At 38.9% G+C, this 22,042-nt stretch overlaps 2 pseudogenes; one reads left to right on the top strand and one right to left on the bottom strand.

Annotated features, from left to right (window-relative positions):
* The window catches only part of LOC736791 (RNA-binding motif protein, Y chromosome, family 1 member F/J-like), a 366,893-nt pseudogene that overhangs the window by 210,412 nt on the left and 134,439 nt on the right, over positions 1-22,042 (bottom strand).
* On the top strand, positions 17,356-18,004 carry LOC107971270 (ras-related protein Rab-9A-like; annotated as a pseudogene).

Raw genomic sequence — 22,042 nt, 5'->3', positions numbered from 1 at the left:
GACTGCTGTGCTAGCAGTGTGAATTTCAAGCCACTGAATCTTAGCTTGTTGGGCTCTGTGGGGGTGGGATCCACTGAGCCAGGCACAGGATGGAAACTCCTGGCCTGTCAGTTGTGAAGACCATAAGAAAAGTGCAGTATCTGGGCCGGAATCCACCATTCTTTCCGGTACAGACTCTTAAGGCTTCCCTTGGCTAGAAAAGGGAAATTCCCTGTCCCCTTGTACTTCCCGGGTGAGGCGACACCCCACCATGCTTTGCGTCCCACTCCATACGCTGCACTCACTGTGCAACCTGTCCCAGTGAGATGAACCAGGTACTTCAGCTGGAAATGCAGGAATCACCCAACTTCTGCATCGATCTCACTGGGATCTGCAGACCAGAGCTGATCCTATTTGGCCGTCTTGCAAGGTTTATCTCTTAAGGGAAAGAGTTTGAGAAGAATTGATGGAAGGTCTCCTCACATTTTTGGTATAATTCAGCTGTGGAATCATCAGATGCTGAGCAATCCTTCGATGAGATACTTGCCAATGCTGGTTCAACCTCTTTGTGTGTGCACGTGTGTGTGTGAGAGTGTGTGTGTGTAGTCAGAAATGTTAATATTAATGTTTCCATAAGTTTCCAAATGTTAATAATATTACCTCTTCAATGAGTGATTATTACAATTCAGCGTGTACTTTAACAAAATAACATAAATATAACATAAATTGTATCAATGTTTACTTAAACATAGTAGAACTATACTGGGACTATGTGAAGAAAGGAAAGAGAGATCCGATTGTTACTGTGTCTATGTAGAAAAGGAAGACAAAAGAAACTCCATTTTGACCTGTACTAAGAAAAATTGTTCTGCTTTGAGATGCTGTTAATCTGTAACTTTAGCCCCAACCCTGTGTTCACAGAAATATGTGTTGTATTGAATCAAGGTTTAATGGATTTAGGGCTGTACAGGGTGTGCCTTGTTAACAATAAGTTAGCAGACAGTATGCCTGCTAAATCTCGTCGCCATTCTCCATTCTCTATTAACCAGGGACACAAAGCACTGCGGAAAGCCACAGGGGCCTCTGCCCAAGAAAGCCTGGGTATTGCCAAGGTATTCCCCCACTGAGACAGCCTGAGATATGGCCTCATGGGAAAGGAAAGACCTTACATCTCCCAGCCCAACACCCGTGAAGGGTCTGTGCTGAGGAGGAGTAGAGAAAGAGGGAGGACTCTTTGCAGTTGAGATAAGAGGAAGGCTTCTGTCTCCTGCTTGTCCCTGGGAATGGAACGTCTTGGTGTAAAGCTGACCATTCCTTCTATTCTGAGATGGCAGAAAACCACCCTGTGTCTATGTAGAAAAGGCAGACAGAAGAAACTCCATTTTGACCTGTACTAAGAAAAATTGTTCTGCTTTGAGATGCTGTTAATCTGTAACTTTAGTATTAATAAATACTGCTCTGTTACTCTTTGCTACACTGAGATGTTTGTGTAAAGTGAAACATAAATCTAGCCCACGTGCGCATCCAGACACAGTACCTTTCCTTGAACGTATTCATGATAAAGGTTCCTTTGCTCACATGTTTCCCTGCTGACCTTCTCCCCACCATCACCCTGTTGCCTTGCCACATTCCCCTCACCAAGACAGTAAAAACAGTGATCAGTAAATACTGAGGGAACTCAGACACCAGCGCCGGTGTGGGTCCTGGCATGTTGAGCACCAGTCTCCTGGTCCCACTCTTCTTTCTCTATAGCTTGTCTCTGTGTCTTATTTCTCTTCTCAGTCTCTCATCTCCACCTGATGAGAAATACCCACAGGTGTGGAGGGGCAGGCCCCCTTCCTCTGGCACCAAACGTGGGTTCCTTTCTCTAAGGTGAAGATAGGGCAGAGAGTGATCACTGGGGGCAAGTTGACAGGAGACTCCCAAGTACCTCCACGGCCAGCCTTGCGGTAAGCTTGTGTGCTCAGAGGAACCCAGGGTAACAATGGGACAAACTGAAAGTAAATATGCCTCTTATCTCAGCTTTATTAAAACTATTTTAAGAAGAGGGAGAGTTAGAGCCTTTACAGAAAATCTAGTTATGCTATTTCAAACAATAGAACAATTCCGCCCATGGTTACCAGAAAAAGGAACTTTAGATCTAAAAGATTGGGAAGAAGTTGGCAAAGAATTAAAACAAGCAAAGAGGGAAGGTAAAATCATCCCACTTACAGTATGGAGTGACTGAGCCATTATTAAAGCAGTTTTAAAGCGGTTTCAAACAGCAGAAGACAGCGTTTCAGTTTCTGACGCCCCTGAAAGCTGTGTAATAGATTGTGAAGAAGAGGCAGGGACAGAATTCAAGAAGGGAAAGGGAAGTTCACATTGTAAACATGTAGCAGCATCTGTAATGGCTCGGTCAGTGCAAAATGTTGACTACTATCAATTACGGGCGGTAATATATCCTGAATCATCAAAATTTGGGGGAAAAGGTCCAGAATTATTGGGGCCATAAGAGTCTAACCCACGATGGCCAACTCCTCCTCCCACGGTTCAGACACCTGTAACATTACAACCTCAAATGCAGGTTAGACAAGTACAAACCCCAAGAGAATATCAAATAGAAAAGGACAGAGTCTCTACCTTGGCAGTGCCAATCCAGATACAATACCCACCATATCAGCTGATAGAAAATAAAACCCAAACGCCGGTAGCTTATCAATACTGGCCGCCAGCCAAGCTTCAGTATTGGCTGCCTCCACAGGTTCAGTACAGACCTCAAGCGGTGTGTCCCACGCCAAAGAGCAAGGCATCATACCAGCAACCCACAGCGCGGGTGTGTAATCCATCAGCACCACAGGGCGTGGCGCTGTATCCTCAGCTGCCCACTATGAGACTTAATCCACCAGCGCCACCTAGTGGAGAAGGTAGCACACTGCACGCGGTCATTGATGAAACTAGAAAACAGGGAGATCTTGAGGCATGGCAGTTCCCGGTAATTTTACCACCGGTAATGGCCGGGGAAGGGGCTCCAGCAGGAGCACCTGCGGTGGCTCTTGCTAGATATGAACCTTTCACCATGAAAATATTAAAAGACATGAAGGAACGAGTTAAACTATACGGACCCAACTTCCCTCATATGAGAAACAATATGGGGACATCAGAGGAACAGAAGAAGTTGACATCCACCAAGAAAGCGGAGCCGCTGAGTTGGGCACAATTAAAGAAGCTGACACAGTTAGCTGAGAAAAAGCCTAGAGAACACAAAGGTGACACGAGCTCCAGAGAGTATGCTGCTTGCAGCTTTGATGATTGTATCAATGGTGGTAATTTTCCCCATGTCTGCAGGAGCAGCTGCAGCTAATTATCCTTACTGGGCCTATATGCCTTTCCCGCCCTTAATCTGGGCAGTTACTTGGGTGGATAATCCTACTGAAGTGTATGTTAATAATATTGCATGGGAACCTGGCCGCATAGATGACCGCTGCCCTTCCCAACCTGAGGAAGAAGGAATGATGATGAATATTTCCACTGGGTATCGTTATCCTCCTATTTGCCTAGGGAGGGCACCAGGATGCTTAATGCCTGCAACCCAAAATTGGTTGGCAGAAGTACCTACTGTCAGTGCCACCGGTAGATTGACTTATCACATGGTAAGTGGAATGTCACTCAGGCCACAGGCAAATCATTTGCAGGACCCTTCTTATCAAAGGTCGTTAAAATCTAGGCCTAAGAGGAAGCCTTGCCCCAAGGTAATTCCCAAAGGATCAAAAGGCCCAGAAGTTTTAGTTTGGGAAGAATGTGTGGCTGATAGTGCGGTGATATTACAAAACAATGAATTGGGAACTATTACAGATTGGGCACCTCAAGGTCAATTCTATCGCAATTGCACAGGACAAACTCGGCTGTGTCCCAGGGCACATGTTGAGTCCAGCTGTGAACAGTGACTTAACAGAAGGTTTAGATAAAAGTAAGTACAAAAGGATAGAGCTTCTCTACCCTTGGGAATGGGGTGAAAAAGGAATCTCATCACCTCAACCAAAGTTAGTTAGTCCTGTTACTGGTCCTGAGCACCCGGAACTTTGGAAGCTTACTGTGGCCTCATACCACATTAGAATTTGGTCTGGAAATCAAGCTATAAGAACAAGAGACTGTAAGTCATCTTATGCTATCGACCTAAATTCCAGTCTCACAATTCCTTTGCAAACTTGAGTAAAGCTCCCTTATATGCTAGTTGTAGGAAAAATAGTTATTAACCTAGATTCCCAGACTATAACCTGTGAAAACTATAGATTGTTTACTTGCACTGATTGAAGTTTTAATTGGCAGCACCATATTCTACTAGTGAGAGCAAGAGAAGGTGTGTGGATCCCTGTGTCCATGACCGATCGTGGGAGTCATCACCATCCGTCCATATTTTAACTGACATATAAAAGGAGTTCTAAACAGATCCAAAATATTCATTTTTACTTCAAATTGTTGAGGCAACAAAAGGCCATTTAAATTTGGTGCCAGGAACTGAGGCAATCACAGAAGCTGCTGATGGCCTCCCAAATCTTAACCTGGTCACTTGGGTTAAAAACCATCAGAAGTTCCACTCTTGTAAATTTTGTGTTAATCCTTTTGTGCCTGTTCTGTCTGCTGTTAGTCTGCAGGTGTCCCCAGTAGCTGCAATGAGACAGCGACCATCGAGTGCGGGCCCTGATGACGATGGCAGTTTTTTTCAAAATGAAAAGGGATAAACGTGGGGAAAAGAAAGAGACATCAGGTCGTTACTGTGCCTGTGTAGAAAAGGAAGACAGAAGAAACTCCATTTTGATCTGCACTAAGAAAAATTGTTCCGCTTCGAGATGCTGTCAATCTATACCTTTAGCCCCAACCCTGCGCTCACAGAAACATGTGCTGTATTGAATCAAGTTTTAATGGATTTAGGGCTGTGCAGGATGTGGCTTGTTAACACTAGGTTTGCAGACAGTGTGCCTGCTAAAAGTCATCACCATTCTCCATTCTCTATTAACCAGGGACACAATGCACCGCGGAAAGTCACAGGGGCCTCTGCCCAAGAAAGCCTGGGCATTGTCCAGGGTTTCCCCCCACTGAGACAGCCTGAGATACGGCCTCGTGGGAAAGCAAAGAGCTTACATCCCCCAGCCCGACACCCGTGAAGGGTCTGCGCTGCGGAGGAGTAGAGAAAGAGGGAGGCCTGTTTGCAGTTGAGATAAGAGGAAGGCTTCTGTCTCCTGCTCATCCCTGGGAATGGCATGTCTCAGTGTAAAGCTGACCATTCCTTCTATTGTGAGATAGGAGAAAACCACCCTGTGGCTGGAGGTGAGATATGCTGGCCGCAATACTGCTCTATTACTCTGTGCCACACCGAGATGTTTGTGTAAAGTGAACCATAAATCTAGCCTACATGCCCATCCAGATACAGTTCCTTTCCTTGAACGCATTCATGATACAGATTCCTTTGCTCACATGTTTCCCTGCTGACCTTCTCCCCACCATCACCCTGTTGCCCTGCCCTCACTCCCCTCACCAAGACAGTAAAAATAGTGACCAGTAAATACTGAGGGAGCTGAGAGACCAGCGCTGGTGCGGGTGCTCCCATGTTCAGCGCCGGTCTCCTGGGCCCACTGTTCTTTCTCTATACTTTGTCTCTGTGTCTTATTTCTTTTCTCAGTCTCTCATCTTCACCTGTTTGGAAATACCCACAGGTGTGGAACGGCAGGCCCCCTTCAGGGCTATATCTCTTAATGAGAATTGTGTGATCTGCCAATTGGAAAATAAATATTCCTTCTTGCTACAATGAGAAAGGATATAAATCAATCTATTAGTCAGTGAAAGCTTGTTTTGCTTTTACAGATGTGCACATTGACTAACTTTGCTAACATGTGTAAGTTGCTGGGAAGCGAGGGTCTTTCATTATGATAACTTCATCAACTATGTGAACTATTTTTGGGTTTACATGCTCCAAGTCACATAGTGACCTATCATCAAAAATCATTTTCTCTTCAATTTCTCAATTTCTGGAAACATACAAAAAGCCGGTTCCAAAATTATTTTAAGGACTATTAATAACCTAATTTATTTCATTTTTATTTTTGGGTGTATTTTTTATTTTATTATTATTTTTTAATTTTGCTGTAAGTTCTGGGATACATGTGCTAAGGTTGCAGCTTTGTTATATATGTATACATATGCCAGGGTGGTTTGCTTCACCTATAAACCTGTCATGTAGGTTTTAAACCCTTATGCATTAGGTATTTGTCCTAATGCTCTCATTTCCCTTTCACCCCACCCCCCAGCAATCCCCAGTGTGTGATGTTCCCCTCCCTGTGTTCATGCGTTCTCATCTTTCAACTCCCACTTATGAGGGAGAACGTGTGGTGTTTGTTTGTTTGTTTTTTTTTATTTCAGCTGCATATAAAAATATTTGTGTGTATATATATTTCTTATTATTATTATACTTTAAGTTTTAGGGTACATGTGCACAATGTGCAGGTTAGTTACATATGTATACATGTGCCATGCTGGTGTGCGGCACCCATTTACTCGTCATTTAGCATTAGGTATATCTCCTAATGCTATCCCTCCCCCCTCCCCCCACCCCACAACAGTCCCCAGAGTGTGATGTTCCCCTTCCTGTGTCCATGTGTTCTCATTGTTCAATTCCCACCTATGAGTGAGCACATGCGGTGTTTGGTTTTCTGTCCTTGCAAAGGGCTAATATCCAGAGTCTACAGTGAACTCAAACAAATTTACAAGAAAGAAACAAACAACCCCATCAAAAACTGGGTGAAGGACATGAACAGACACTTCGCAAAAGAAGACATTTACGCAGCCAAAAAACACGTGAAAAAATGCTCACCATCACTGGCCACCAGAGAAATGCAAATCAAAACCACAATGAGATACCATCTCACACCGGTTGGAATGGCAATCATTAAAAAGTCTGGTGTTTGTTTTTCTGTCCCCGTGCTAGTTTGCTGAGGATGACGGTTTCCAGCTTCCCTTATTCATGATCTGTTTTGCTTTTCCATTTTTTATTATTCAATTTTAGCAAGTGTATCCACCAAGAAACTTATTCTTTCTTCTGAGTTATCCAATTGGTCTTTTGTGCGCAATTGCTTGTACATGAAAACAACTGTAGCAATTGCAATGGTTGTCAATTTTAGTCCCTATGACTATCTGCATTCCTGTGGTATCCATGGTTAATTTTTTATTTTATATTTATTGTTTGAGCATTTTGTCTTTCGTCTTTGTTACCCTTCCTAAACATGCATCAATTTTGCCTCTCTTCCAGTAAACCCTACTATTAATTTTCTTGATATTTTTTACTGTAGAACAGAATTATTTTATTGTTGTTCTAACCTATTTCTTCTGCTAACTTTGGGGATAATGTTAGGTTGTTTATTTGACATGGTGCTTCCTGTTGATATAGGTGTTTATGTATTCAAACTATTTCCATATGACTGTCTTATTGACCCACTGATTGTTTAATTTGTTTAATTTTTATGTAGTTGTGATTGTGTTGAGGAAACATATTTATTACGATTTCTATTTTTAAGATGTCCTTAGACTTCCTTCTGGTGTTGGAATAGAATTTATTTTAAGGAAGATGACACGTGCAGTTGAGAAAACACGGGGCTTCTACAACTGATGGATGCAATATTCTATACATGACTGCTAGGTTCATTTGGGCTGAAGAGTAGTTTTAGTTGGATGATTTGCCTGCTTAATTTGTGCTTCACTGATGATGGGGCGTTGAAATCCTCTACTAATATTGAATTGTGGTCTATTTCTCCCTTGAGATCTATCAATGTTCGCTCTATTTATTTACATGTTTCAATATTTGGTGAATATATATTTATAATAGTCATATTATCTTGGTATGTAGACTCTTTTTTCATTATATAATATCCTTCTTTGTCTCCTGTTGCCGTTTTTCACCTGAACTCTATTTTGTCTGCTCTACATAAAGCTACATCTGCCTTTTTTTGGTCTATGTTTGCACAAATGTCTTCTTCTGCTGCTTTACTTTAAGCCTTTTTTTTGTTTTGTTTTTTATAGGTGAAGTAAATATCTGGAGGCCACAGAAGTTGAGTCTGAATACAGTCTTTAAATATAAACGTTAACTAAATACACTTGATATTTATTAAGTTCAGGGGTAAATGTGTGGGATGTGCACGTTTGTTACACAGGTCAAGGTGTGTCATGGGGGGTTGCTGTTACAGACTATTTCACCACACAGGTTGTAAGGCCAGTAACCATTAGTTACTGTTCCTGTTTTTTATCTTTCCTTCCATCCTCCACCCTCTGGTAGACCCCTGTATGCATTCTTCCCTTTCATGTGTCCAAGTCTTCTCATTATTTTGCTTCCAGTTATAATTGAGAAGATGAGGTATTTGCTTTTCCTTTCCTATGTTACTTTGCCAAGTATAATGGCCTTTTGTTCCAACCATGTGCCTAAAAAGGACATAATCTGATACGTTTTTATGGCTGCAGAGTGTTCCACGGCATATATGTACCACATTTTCTTTATCCAGGCTATCATGCCAATCTAAATGGCCATTTAGATTGATTCTACATCTTTGTCCTTGTGAATAGTGCTGTACTGGACATACACGTGCAAGTGTCTTTATAAAAATAACACTTTCTATTCTTTTCAAGATACATTCAGTAATCGAATTGCTGAGTTGAATGGTATTTCTTTGTCTCGGTCTCTGTGGACTCACCACACTCTCTTTGTACTAGTTTACACTCCCACCAACAGTGTAAAATCATTTCTTTTGTTCCCCACAAACTCACCAGCATCTGTCATTTTTTGACTTTTTTAATAATAGCCAATTGGACAGGTGTGAAATGGTACCTCACTGTGGTTTTGATTGACATTTCTTTGACGATCCATGACGCTGAGCTTTGTTTTCAGGTTTGTGGGCCACATGTATGACTTCTTTTGAGAGGTGTCTGTTCATGTCCTTTGCCCAGCTCTTAATGAGGTTGTTCATTCGTTTGTTAGTTTTTGTACACTTTTCAAGTTCTTTATAGATGCTGAATATTAGAAGTTGGTCAGATGCATAGTTTGCAAAATTGTCTGTTATTCTGTAGGTTGTTTAACTCTGTCAATAGTTTTAAGCAAAGGGCTAACAATAAGTTGCATTCCTAGTCTCTGAGAACACAGATTTTAAAATACTTTTACTTACTCAGCCTCCCCAGGCCTCGTTATTGTGTAATTTTACCATCAGCTTCCACTGAAGGTAATTATTGCTTGATGAAGACTTAATAGTGCCACTTTGTGAATTGTGCCTTGAGCTTTCTGATCATTTCTTTGTTTCCTTTTCTTCCTCTCTTATTTAACTTTGAGTCTGTGTGTTTGATGCTTTCCTGTAGTGGTATTTGCTGAACCTTTTAGATTTTCTGTGTAGTCGAAACTCATGTAAAAATATCTGAGGCAATATACGGTGGTTGTAAGTTGATAATAACATCGTTGAAATTGATTGCATGCACCAATTCTGAACTGTATGCTCTGGATCAATTCTCAACTCTCTCTCTCTCTCTGTGTATACACACACACACACACACACACACACACACACACACACACACACATATACATATCTCTCTCTCTGTACATATATATACACATATATGTACATATATACATATACATATATACATACATATACATATATATGCATACATACATATACTTATATGTACAGAGAGAGAGGGAGTTATTCTCAACTATATATATAGTTATATTATATACACTTGTATATAGTTATATTAAATATACAAAATATTTGTGTGTACATATCATTTGTATATATTATATATGTGTACATACATTATATATTATATATACACATACTATATATTTCATATAGTATATATGTGTGCATATACTATATTATATACAGTATATGTGTGCCTATGAATACTATGTATAACATGTAAATAAAATAAAGATATAGGTATGAATGTGTGTATATATTTTATATATAGTATATATGCATATATAATATATAACATGTATATTATATATAATTTATACTGTATAAATATAACATACATAATATATAACATATACATAATATATAATGTATAGTATATAACATATACATAATGTATAATATATTTAAGCAAAGAGAAAAGTATGTGTATATACCCATATATTATATAATAGATATTACATATACACATACACACTATATATATGTACACACATTTATACAGATATATTTATTTATTTCAAAATGTATAATTTTGTGATTTGTATTCCTTGTCAAATTAAAGCAGCCATTATTATTTGCAATCATTTTATCTCTCCACCTTCACATTAAAGATGCACGTTATTAACTCACCTCCATTACAGTATCAAAGTGTTCTTTATTTTACTGAGTACTTTTACCAGTGAGCTTTATCCTTTCTTACGTTTTCATGTACTAATTAGTGTTTTTCTCTTCCAGCATGAACACCGCTCTTATCATGGCTTATAAGATAGGTCTTATGGCAATAAACTTCCTCAGATTTTGCTTATTTGGAAAACTTCATCTTTCCTTTATTTTGGAGAAAAGTTTTCCTGGGTGCATTACTCTTAGTAGGCAGGATTTTTTCCTTCATATTATTATTAATAAGTAAATGTTATCTCACTCCCCTTAATTGCAGTGTCTCTACTGACAAATCTGCTAGCTGTTGAGAACTCTCTTGTAGGTGATTTTATTCTGTGTGTGTGTGTGTGTGTGTGTGTGTGTGTGTGTGTGCGCGCGCGCGCACGCGCGCGCGCACTTCTGCTTTCAGGACTGGCTCTTGTGTGTTTTTGTCTTTTTAAAAACGTTTGAAAGTTTCACCTCAAACTATTTTAGTGTCATTTTGTACAAATCAATCTGATTGGAAGAGTCTCTTTGTATGTCTAAATATTTACATTTTTATGCCAGTTTGGAAAGCTGCTGTCATTTAAAAATTGTTGTTTCTACCTTTATTTTTTTTTCTTGTTTTACTCTTGTGATGAGTAACATTACTGTCTTCATGCTGTTTCATAAATCCCGCAAGCTCTCTTTTTTCCTTTTTTACTGCTGTTTTCTTCTGAGACCCTATATTTTGAAATAACTGGTCTTTTAGTTCCCAGCATGTTTTTTTGTGCCTGATTAATTTTGATGTTGATGCTGTTTTCTATTTTAATGTTTGTTAAATATATTTTAGCTTCTGGGATTTTGCATTTTTCATCATTGTCGTGCCAGGGTGGGTCTGGCATCTTTCAGTAGAGGTACCAGTCTGGAGGCCTGGTCCCTGAGAGCTTTCTCAGTGCTCTGTGGCATGCCAATGTTAGCATTCAAGGAAAGTTTGCTTGTCATCATCCTCTCCTTTAATCAGCCATTTTCTCTCTCTGCACTTTGCTAACAGGTTAGTAGAAGGATGACGAGACTAGTATAAAACTCCCATTACTACGCTTTTAAATTATGTCTTTTCTTATTATTGTGCTACCACCCAGTACTCCTATCACCCACCTGGTTTCAGTCTTACGTATGAACACATATTTTCAAGTGTGAATATTTGTTCATATTGATTCTTCTACGAGTGGGAGCGGATTGGTGAAGTTTTCCATTTCCTATTCCTTCTCCTTGCCTCTCCTCAACTCTTTACTTCATGTTGAAATTATACATGGGTTTATCAACCTATAAATCTCGATACTGTTCTTTTCTTATGATGGATGTAAATTTTCTAGTTGTGTAATATCTGTGCTCCTCAATCTTTTGTTATGAATATAGTTTTCTGACAGAATACAGCCTGACAGCCATTATTATTAGACAAAGTTATGAAATAGTCAGCTGTGTAACTATGGCACATGTCTCCCTGGAATGTGGATGGAGATGTGGTTACTGCGTTCATCTTATACGTATTATTACTGTAATACGGTTGTGACCTTTTAGGCTTTATAAATTCTTCTTAGTTTCTTACATATGTATATACAATTTCAAGTTGTATAAACCTTAAAGGCTACTTAGTGTGAACACATTTGTGAGGAGTGCATATGTTGTGCAGTTTTCCTGAAGACTAATGCATATTCTTATCGTCGGCACACCTCTATTGCACATGTATAGAAATTAGTTGGCAGTATACTACCTAGGTATTTTTTATACCTTGAAACCTGCATGTATAAACTTTACCTTCTCCTGGTTTTTGTGAGAAGAAAGCATCTAGGATTTATAAAATATGTGCTGTTGCACTGTAAGAAAATGTATGTGATCAACCCTGTCCTCATTCTCACCTAGAATTTAATGGAACCAGAGACTTACAAACCTTATTTTTCCCCTTATCATTACACTGAGTTTGCTGCCAATGTGAGCACATATATTATTGAATATACATATGAGTTGACAATACACATTATTACTTTTTTGTTCTTGAGTTTAAAATGCAAACTCTCAGCTGCACCATGTGTGCTAATTTTCTTTTCTCGGTATGAATGCGTTGTGGTCTGGTATGAAAATTCCCAAATCCTCCCTCTTTGCCCATGGATGTAATTATCCAACTACAGTAACACTGTTTAGAAGTTTAGCTGATAAGGGGATCCTTTTGAGTTAATAACTTTACATATCTTGATGGGTTTCTTGGCTGTATTAATAGGGGATGACCTTTAATGTTGGATAAAAATAAATTTCTGAGGTGTACCAATTTTTATTTTTTCTTGTTTGAATATATATGTGTGTCTATATATATATATATATATTTAATCATGTATACATGTATATGTACACACACACACACACCTATTTGAACATATATATAAAGAAAAGTAACCACATACACACACATACACACAAAATCTCCTTTTCTTGACCAAAGAAACAACGTGCTCACTATGTAAACCAGTCTTTTTCTTGTGTATGGGTGTGCATTTCACATAAAGATTTTCCAGCCCATTTTAATTTACATTTGAATGAGGCATGTCTACACTCATTTTTTGGTTTCTTCTTTAAATTTTTATTTTATTTTGAATACCAGTATCACACGTCCTTGTTGGCTACATGGAAATATTGCATGATGCTGGGTTATGCAGTGTGAATTTCAACACCCAGCTAGTGAGCATGGTATCCAATAGGTAGCTTTTTAGCCCACTTCATTTTTTTATTCTCTGTATTTCCACAGCGTCTGCTGCTTCCATATGTACGTGCATGTATTTTCAATGCTCATCTTCTGCTTATAAGTGAAAACGTGATATTTTTTTCTGTTCTTGCAATAAATATGGCCTCTGTCTGCATCCGTATTGCTGTATATGTCATCATTTCATTCTGTTTTATTGCTGCATAGTATTCCTTCGTGTATAGGTACATTTTTAAATCCCATCTACCACTGATGAACTGAATACTAGTTTTCTGTGTGCAGTCCACCTAGGTTGACTCCATGATTTTGCAAATTTGTGTAGTGCTGCATTAAAGATATGAAAGCATGTGTCTTTTTGTTGGGATAATGTGCTTTTCATTTCTGGACACATACCTAGTGATAGAATTTCTGTGTGGAATATTAGCTTCATTTTAAGTCATTTGAGAAATCTTCAGCCTGCTTTCCTAAGTGGCTGAACTCTTACGCATTCTCATCAACAGTGGGGAAGCATTTTCTATCCTCTGCAGCTTCATGAGCACCTGTCTTTTTTTTTTATTTAATTTTTTGACTCTTAAATAACAGCCATTCTGACTGGTGTGAGATGGTGTCTTATTGTGGTTTTGATTTGCATTCATGAAAAAATTAATGATGATGAATATTGTTATCATATACTTACTGGCCACTTATATGTCTTGTTTAGAGAAAGGCCTGTTCATGTCTTTGAGTACTTTCAATAGCTATTTGTGTTTTTCTTGTTGATGTGTTAAAGTTTCCTGCAGATGCTGAATTTTAGACCTTCGCTGGTGCAGCTGGGAAATATCTTCTCTTGTTCTTAGGTTTTCTGTTTGCTTCAAACTAATATTGATGATAATTGGTTCAATTTTATAGAATATCTTGCCAAGAAATAGAGCGTTCTGTGCTCATTTTACAAAGACAATGGAGTCTCTTCTGTAACACTCCTGACTTCTCTGTAAGTGGATAAAAGCTTATATTTATATCAATATAGGTCTTCTTCTTCTTTATTGGACACGGATGTGTTCTTCCTCACTATATAAATTCTGTGCTACACATGCATGGGTATTACCATAAGCCTTCAGGTTGCATGAATCCTGGTTGTTCGGTTTTATTACAATTATGATTATGATTATGATTATTCTTCTTTAACAGTGCATAGTGTCAGGTAAATCAAACCTAGCTTTGCTCTAACTTTGATATAAATCAAAGTTTCCCAATTGTATACAGTTAGGCAGAATATTTCCAATGTCTGCAAGAGTACTCTCATGCCTTGTTTAGTTTGCATGTAAGGTAACCCGTGTGTTACAGAAACACTGGCCACTTGTTTGATTATAAAACTGTGTATCCCTCTTAAATGAACATTGGAAACTGCTTGAACAGAAACACACTCTTTTTACCTTTATATCCGCCGTCTTTGGCCATCACTGAAAATCAACACAAGCTTACTGGCTGTATACAAACTGAAATTTTTCTTTCTGTGACCTAGATCTAGAACTTTCTGATAAGTTCTGAGTTAATCCTACATGCTCACTCATGTGAGCTTCTTGATTGTGAATAAACAGACAGACACACACACACACACACACACACTTGCATTTTTAAAATTATTGCATATGAATAAGAAAGCTTAGGAGCTATCTTCTCAATTCTAGTTTTTGGAACTGAGATGCTAAATTTAAATTTGTATGAATGCTGGCCTTTTTTTTCTCTCAGATAGATGAAAGCTTTTGAGACATTTATCCCTTTCCAACATATATATATATATATATATATATATATATATATATACACACACACACACATATATAAATATATATAATGTATTTTTTTTGAGACAGGGCCCCACTTTTCCACCCAGTCTGAAAATTTATGTCAATACACAAATCAAAGTAGGTTAGTGTTCTTATATTATATTTATGTATACATATATGTGTGTGTGTACTTATGTATGTATGCAATGTAAAGAAGAATTCTTACAGCTAACTTTACACACTGCTTTCAATGTAGACAGCCTAGGGGTTATAAATCACATGGATAAATGCTATATTCATGGAAGAAAAAGTGTGGCGTTTGTACCTACCAGTCATTTTCGTCACAAATAAGAACATTTTCATTAGGCAAAGACTTAATAGAACCAAAAATTCACATTTAACAATGAGAACGAAGGGTGCCAGAAAACAGGAATGGTACTCACTATGGAAAAGGTATAATCAGTTACACTGAAAAACCTCAAACACAAACACAGAATTACAAACATAAATCAAAATATCAAAAAGGCAAGCTCATTTATCTTGCTCTTTTGGGCCAGGGCACACTCATTTACTTTCAATGCAGTAGGACACAGGCTTTATGCAGCAATGATCTTACAACCATGGCAACTAAAAAATTCACAGAAGAGCATACAGGTCTACAACCAGAGCTCATATATATGTAACAACAGTTTTTCCACCAGAGACTTGTACATTTACTACAGAAATAAGAGGTCAAAATTTATTTTTTGCTACATAATCACTGACTACTTGACCCAGATATGAGCATGCCCCCTGCCTGTGTAAACTCTGGCTTCCACTTGTCATAATGCTAAGTAAACCCTAACTTTCATAAAATCAGACCTTCTTCATATACAAGTGACATGGTTCAAACAACCCAAACACTCGTAACTTTCAAAAACAACAGAAAAAGAGATCTCCAGGTTTATACTTGAGAGCTTTTAACCTTAACAGCAAAAGTTCGTTCAGGTAATACGTAGGCAGAAGGTCTGATTTATAGCCCTTCCCTCCTGGCATGAATAGTAATTTGATGACCTCAATTAGCCGAAAAAGAACGTTTTATTGAAGAGGCAGTGAGATTCTTGATTATATAATCTTAGCTATATTTCTGGCATTTTTAGTAACTTTCTCATGCTAAATATCTGGCTTTTAAAATTACAAACTTCATTAACTTGGAGGGGAATAGGAGCTTCCTGGCTGTACATAAGCTTGATGGCTTTCTTGGGGTGGATTTGGGCTCATGGGCTGTATGCAGGCTTCCTGTCTTTGCCAATCTTCACTTTTCTCTTTCATTTAAAAGACAACCTTCAGAGCCGTGCAAACAATAAACTGCTGTTTTCTTGCATATTGAATTCTATTCTCTGACTGAGAACCCCTGAACCTTCTATTTTCTAGATATAAATGTAACAACCCAGATTTATAAATTATGGACTAGCCTTTTGCACAGGAGCATGCTCATGCTTTTATCTCTTTCCGATGGACATAAGTTAACCATTTAAATAAAATCTGGCCTCCTCCTTCCTGATAAAGGAGTATAATTGTCTGTAAATATACAGAAAGTGCGCTTCCGGAATATGGATGCGTCTTCCAATCTGTGTAAACCATGAACATTCTCAGTCTATTGGGATCTAAAGTTTACATTTCCATAAGCTGTAGACAGTCTTTTCTTTTTCTTCTGAGATGGAGTCTTGCTCTGTCACCTTGCTGGAGTGCAGTGGTGCAATCTCGGCTCACTGTGACCTCTGCCTCCTGGGTTCAAGCAATTCTCCTGCCTTAGCCTTCTAAGTAGCTGAGATTACCGGCACCCGCCACCATGCCCAGCTAACTTTTGTGTTTCTGTGTATTTTTAGTAGAGATGGGGTTTCTCACCATATTGGTCAGGTTGGTCTTGGACTCCCGACCTCAAGTGATCTGCCCCCTTCTGCCTCCCAAACTGTTGGGATTACAAACATGAGCCACTTTACCCAGCCTGTGACAGCATTTATCTAACGTGGTGGTGTGCTTCTTCCGAACCAGGCTTTTATTTTTGGCCTTGATATAGTGATAAAGTTTCCAGCTCTCTAAACTCTAACGCCCCTCACATTGGTCATGAACATGCTCTTCAACGTATAAATATTGCTGTATCAGAAACATGCAGACTTTGATCTCTTACCCATCTTTAACCAACTGTGGTGGGGCTTACCATCAGCGGAGAGGGACTTATCATAGAGTAACAGTTCAGAGCAAGAGCTTTGGGGTCAGACTTAGGCTTTAGTGTTAGCTTCACAGTCAACTGTGACCTGAGAAAGAAGAAGAATGAGCCCTTTCCAGCTGTTTTAGATAATATTGCTAGTATGGTAGCCTGCACATGGCTAAATGCTCAGTCTTGTAAACAAAAGTCTTATTATTTGGTATTCCCCGGGGCTATACATTTTACTTCAGCTAAATGCTGATATCCATAGAATCATGTAGAAGAATAGGTAGGTAAAAAGAAATACAATGGTGCATTTACATTTTACAGAGTTTCTTGAAGCTCTTGAGATTAACGATGGCAGGAAATTCATCACTTATTAAAGTAATTATCCTTGGAGATGGTGGAGTTGGGAGGAGTTCACTTATAAACAGATATGTAACTAATAATTTTGATATCCAGCTCTTTAAGACAATAGGTGTGGAATTTTTAAATAAGATTTGGATGTGGATAAACATTTTGGTGCCACTCAGATTTGGGGCGTGGCAGGTCAGGAGTGATTCTGAAGCCTGAGGACATCATTTTACAGATATTCTGTCTGCGGCCTGCTTACTTTTAGTACCGATGATTCTCAAAGCTTCCAGAACTTTAGTAACTGGAAAAAAGAATTCATATATTATGCAAATGTGGAAGAACACGAGAGCTTCCCTTTTGTGATTCTGGGTAACAAGACTGACATGAGATAACAGCAGATGTCTTCAGAAGAAGCCCAAGCTTGTGCAGGGACGACGACCACTATTTTTATTTTGAAACAAGTGCAAAAGATGCCACAAGTGTGGCAGCAGCCTTTGAGGATGCGGTTTGAAGGGTTTCTGTGAACGAGGATATGTCGGCTCAGTTGATGCACACAGACACAGTGAATCTTCATCGAAAGCCCAGGACTAGCTCATCTTGCTGTGGATTGTTAGCGGTTGCTGCTGCATTCTAATCAACTCACAGGTATACACAAAATCGACATGCGGATAAAAAAGAATTAGGGTTTGCACCACGGTATCATCTACTAATAAATTTCAAATGAGTGTATTGTCCTGCTTTATTAGTTGGTGGGGGAAGGGACACATCCGCTCATGGAAGAACATGTTTTCTCCATAATGGCACTTTGCATTTCTAAATTGTAGTATTTGTCTAAAAACGTTTCTTTGATTTACATATGTAGGTTACAGAGCTAAGAAATGAGATAACCAAGAAGAATTATAATTAAAATAAGAAACTTGTCTACGCTACAATTTATACATGAATTTTTTTTTTCCTGGGGAAATGGATTACTACTTTTTATATCTACAAGTTTTTATGCAACTAGCATTGCATTCTTGGTTCAAGGAAATAATTTCCTAAAGCAAAAATGTTAGATATAGAAGACTAAAATCTAATGTATTTGCAACGCATTGTTACTTAGTTTACTTCTTCATTCTCTTCAAAATGACTTAACCTTCCGTATTGTTATCCTATGTTTCATTAGAATTACTCTTAGTAGTAATTACTCATCATTTGTGTGCCATGAGGGCACCTCTACCCCCATAGATCATGTTCCACGGTCCCAGGAGAAGGGTAGGTCCCCAGTGGTACAAGAGTTGCTTCATACAGTTTGTCATACATCCAGCTGAATTTGGGCTACCCAGGAATGGAAATCATTTCCATAAACAGAGTTCAGTTTTAAGAAAAAGGCCAACTACTGAACCTGGAGAACAGACAAATGTGCATCTGATATCACAGTTACAATGTGCTGTGTGGAGGATACAAAATTACAATTCCACTAATGCACTAGGTAATATTTGTGTTACTTTCTTCAAACTTGGGGAAGCCTCCTAGTTGAAGTTAAACCATTCCTTTTTAACACAAGACACAAGTAACATTATAGCTCTCAATTGATTTAGCTATGTATTTATTTAGTTTCTTCTCTATCACTGAACATTGTTTACTTATCTCAAGGAATTTTTTTGATTCCCAAATACTTGTTCCAATGATCAGACTTGATGAAGCAAATTGTGATCTTTCATGGATGAAGTTCATATGCTGTGTGGTTGGTGACTATCTGATTCTACAGAGGATAACCAAAGCCTACACTGAGTGTGAATGAGACCCTCAACTGGGAAATGATGGGGATATCAAAGTACATGCTGGGTGAGGGGAGCTGGCTGTCATATAGGGAAAGGGTTTTTGAAAAATTACATCAAAACATTTCTCTTCTTGGCCCCACCCAATGGGAATCAATGTAAAAACATTCTGGTAAGCTAAGCTTTTGAAAGTCTAATGTCCTAACATAAGGGTCGATTTTGCCATCTGTAAATATTTTATGGAAAATACAATAGAAGACGGTTGGAGAACAAAGCAGGTGGTGAGTGCGCAGCTGGAGTGGTGGAAATCTGCTGCAGAGCCTCACTAGGCAAAAGAACCATAGATCATGCTCCACAGCTTGAAGAAAGTGTGGGACCCAGTGGTACAGGAGTTGCTCCATATGGTCTCTCATACATCCAGCTAGGTTCAAGCTATCAATGGAAACTTTTCCCTTGAGAGGGTTCAGGTTTTTTTTTTTCTATGTTCATGCCGAAGGAAGTATTCTAAGTTTCCAGCTACAGCAAGAGGACAAAACTCGATGTATGCATTTTATCTGGATCACTTTTGGAGCACGGAAGCAGATAACCAACGTAGTGCTAACATACGTGTGCTCAGGTGAGCCTGATTACAAGACTGATCTCACCCTATTCCTCTTGTGTTAAAGAACCTTCAAAAGATATCCCCTACCAGATCCAAGCTTTGCCAGCTTAGCTTTCTTCATAATCTTCTCCTGTCTATCAGCTGTCAGTTCTATCAGTGTGCCCCAGTGCCCTTCTTCACGCCTTCACACCTGCAGTGCTTTCCTCAGCAGCCCACCTTGGAAGTCCCACTCAATGCTCCACTTCCCTTCCAGCTTCTTCAAATAGCAGTCACACACACACAAAATTGGCATTTAACTTTAGTAATACACACACAGGAAGTGTATTACTAGTTTCTGCCTCACTTTCACCAGCCTGTAGAAAAGGTTATATTCAGGTACCACTGTTGTGCAACTGAGCCACGGTTTCCTGCAGTCAGTCACCCTGCTGCTCTTGGCTGGTTTGCATCACATTCCTCCGAATTATATGGTCACAGAGGCCAGAACCAATCATATTAAAAAATACATGTTTGCTGAAATTACTCCCAGATTTCTAGATGAGTATGTACCATTTTCTGCTCCCAAAGCTCTGGCATTTAGTTTGAGTCAATCTGAGGCTTGTATAACCGGTTAAGATATCAAATTAATTTTCATACTACCAATAGAGAAAGCAGGACAAAAACAGTTGTGGTGGGCAGCACTTTAAATATCAGGCTGGAGGCTGTGCACGGTTGGTCTTGCCAGTAATCACAGCACTTTTGGAGGCTGAGGTGAGTGGATCATCAGGATAGGAGTTCCAAAACAGCCTGGCCAATATGGTGAAACCATGTCTCCTCTAAAAATCCAAAAATTAGCTGGGTGTTTTGGTCAGTGCCTGTAACCCCAGCTGCTTGGGAGGCTGAGGCAAAGAATTGCTTGGTCCCCACAGTGGAGTTTAAAGAGAGTCGAGATCACACCACTGCACTCCAGCCTGGGCAACAGAATGAGAATCCATGTTATATGTGTATATATATACACATATGTGTGTGTGTGTGTGTGTGTGTGTGTATACACATATACATATCTGTATATGTGTGTGTATATATATACACATTATCAAATATTATTAAATAATTCAAATTGCCTTATCTTTAGTGCATCTATTGACTCTTTCATGGATGTTTACTTCATTATGGTAACTTTCAGTGATTTCTGATGCTACGATTATTTCTAGTAGGCACTGTCTTTTCTGGGAGCACCCTGCATTTTGGATGATAGTGCACACATGCATTTCCGTTGTACCTCTGAGAGGCAGCAAAATTTACTCACTGCAGTAGATGCCCATCCATAAAGTAAAAATTCTAACTGAATTGCATGTGGGTAGGCTTGCGTTTCAATTGCTTACAGGCCAATCTCTCCCCTACCACCCCCAAGAGATATGCAGAAGGATTGCTGCCAATGCCATACTCCAAGAGGTAAATCAGATCATGTCTCATAGTTCCTGAGTTTTATGGAGGTTCTGTGCCCTTCAAGATATGAGAACCTCCTCTTGCACCCTTAGTTGGGAACCAGAACCCATGATCTCACCCTGCAAAGTGTAAATCTGTGTTGGAAAACAGTAAGCCCACCGTGGCTTCAGCTCTAGCTTACTAGAGCTTTGCGATCCTACTTCATATCCCACACGTGATTTTTTTGAGTTCCACTATTAATATTTAATTGTTTTCATTTATGCAGCATTCATATGTTTTTGGAGGAAAAGTTCACTCTGTTGTGTCAAATGGACATCTTTATATTTCCAGTATCGTCCCACATCTGTGGGCCATGGTGGTGCCTCCTGAATTAACCACTTAATAAATGAATAAAGCAGGTGTGAATACCCTATGAGAGTCACAATGCTAATGATCATTGAGACGGTGGACAATAGACACCAAAACGTTTCAGGAAAAATAATAAGAAATAATGGGAAACAGGAGAGTACAAAACAGCAGACAACCAAACACTAAGGAATAATTTCTGTGACTTGCAAAAACTGCCCAAGACCTGATTTTTGTAAGAAAGTATTTTTAAAATCAGAATAATGACCCTAGTTTTGCCATGCTGATGCTTTACTTACTGCATTTTATTAAGGTTCTGTAGCTCTTCACTAAATACATGCTATAAAACTTCTGCCCAAATGAAGGAAGATGCCATCAAAAATAAATAGTTTGAAATAGTGGAAATACCATCTAATGCAAATTTCTATTAGCAAATTCCTTTCTGTAACACACCTGGCTTGACAAATTTTGATCATACTACGGGTGGATTTTTTATTTTTTTGGCAATAATGTTAGTTTTCTCTCAAATAGAAACTTTGTG

This window comes from Pan troglodytes, chromosome Y, assembly GCF_028858775.2.
Source record: "Pan troglodytes isolate AG18354 chromosome Y, NHGRI_mPanTro3-v2.0_pri, whole genome shotgun sequence".
NCBI classification, from domain to species: domain Eukaryota; kingdom Metazoa; phylum Chordata; class Mammalia; order Primates; family Hominidae; genus Pan; species Pan troglodytes.
The sequence above is the reverse complement of the archived record's forward strand: the minus strand, read 5'-3'. Positions and strand labels throughout refer to the sequence as shown.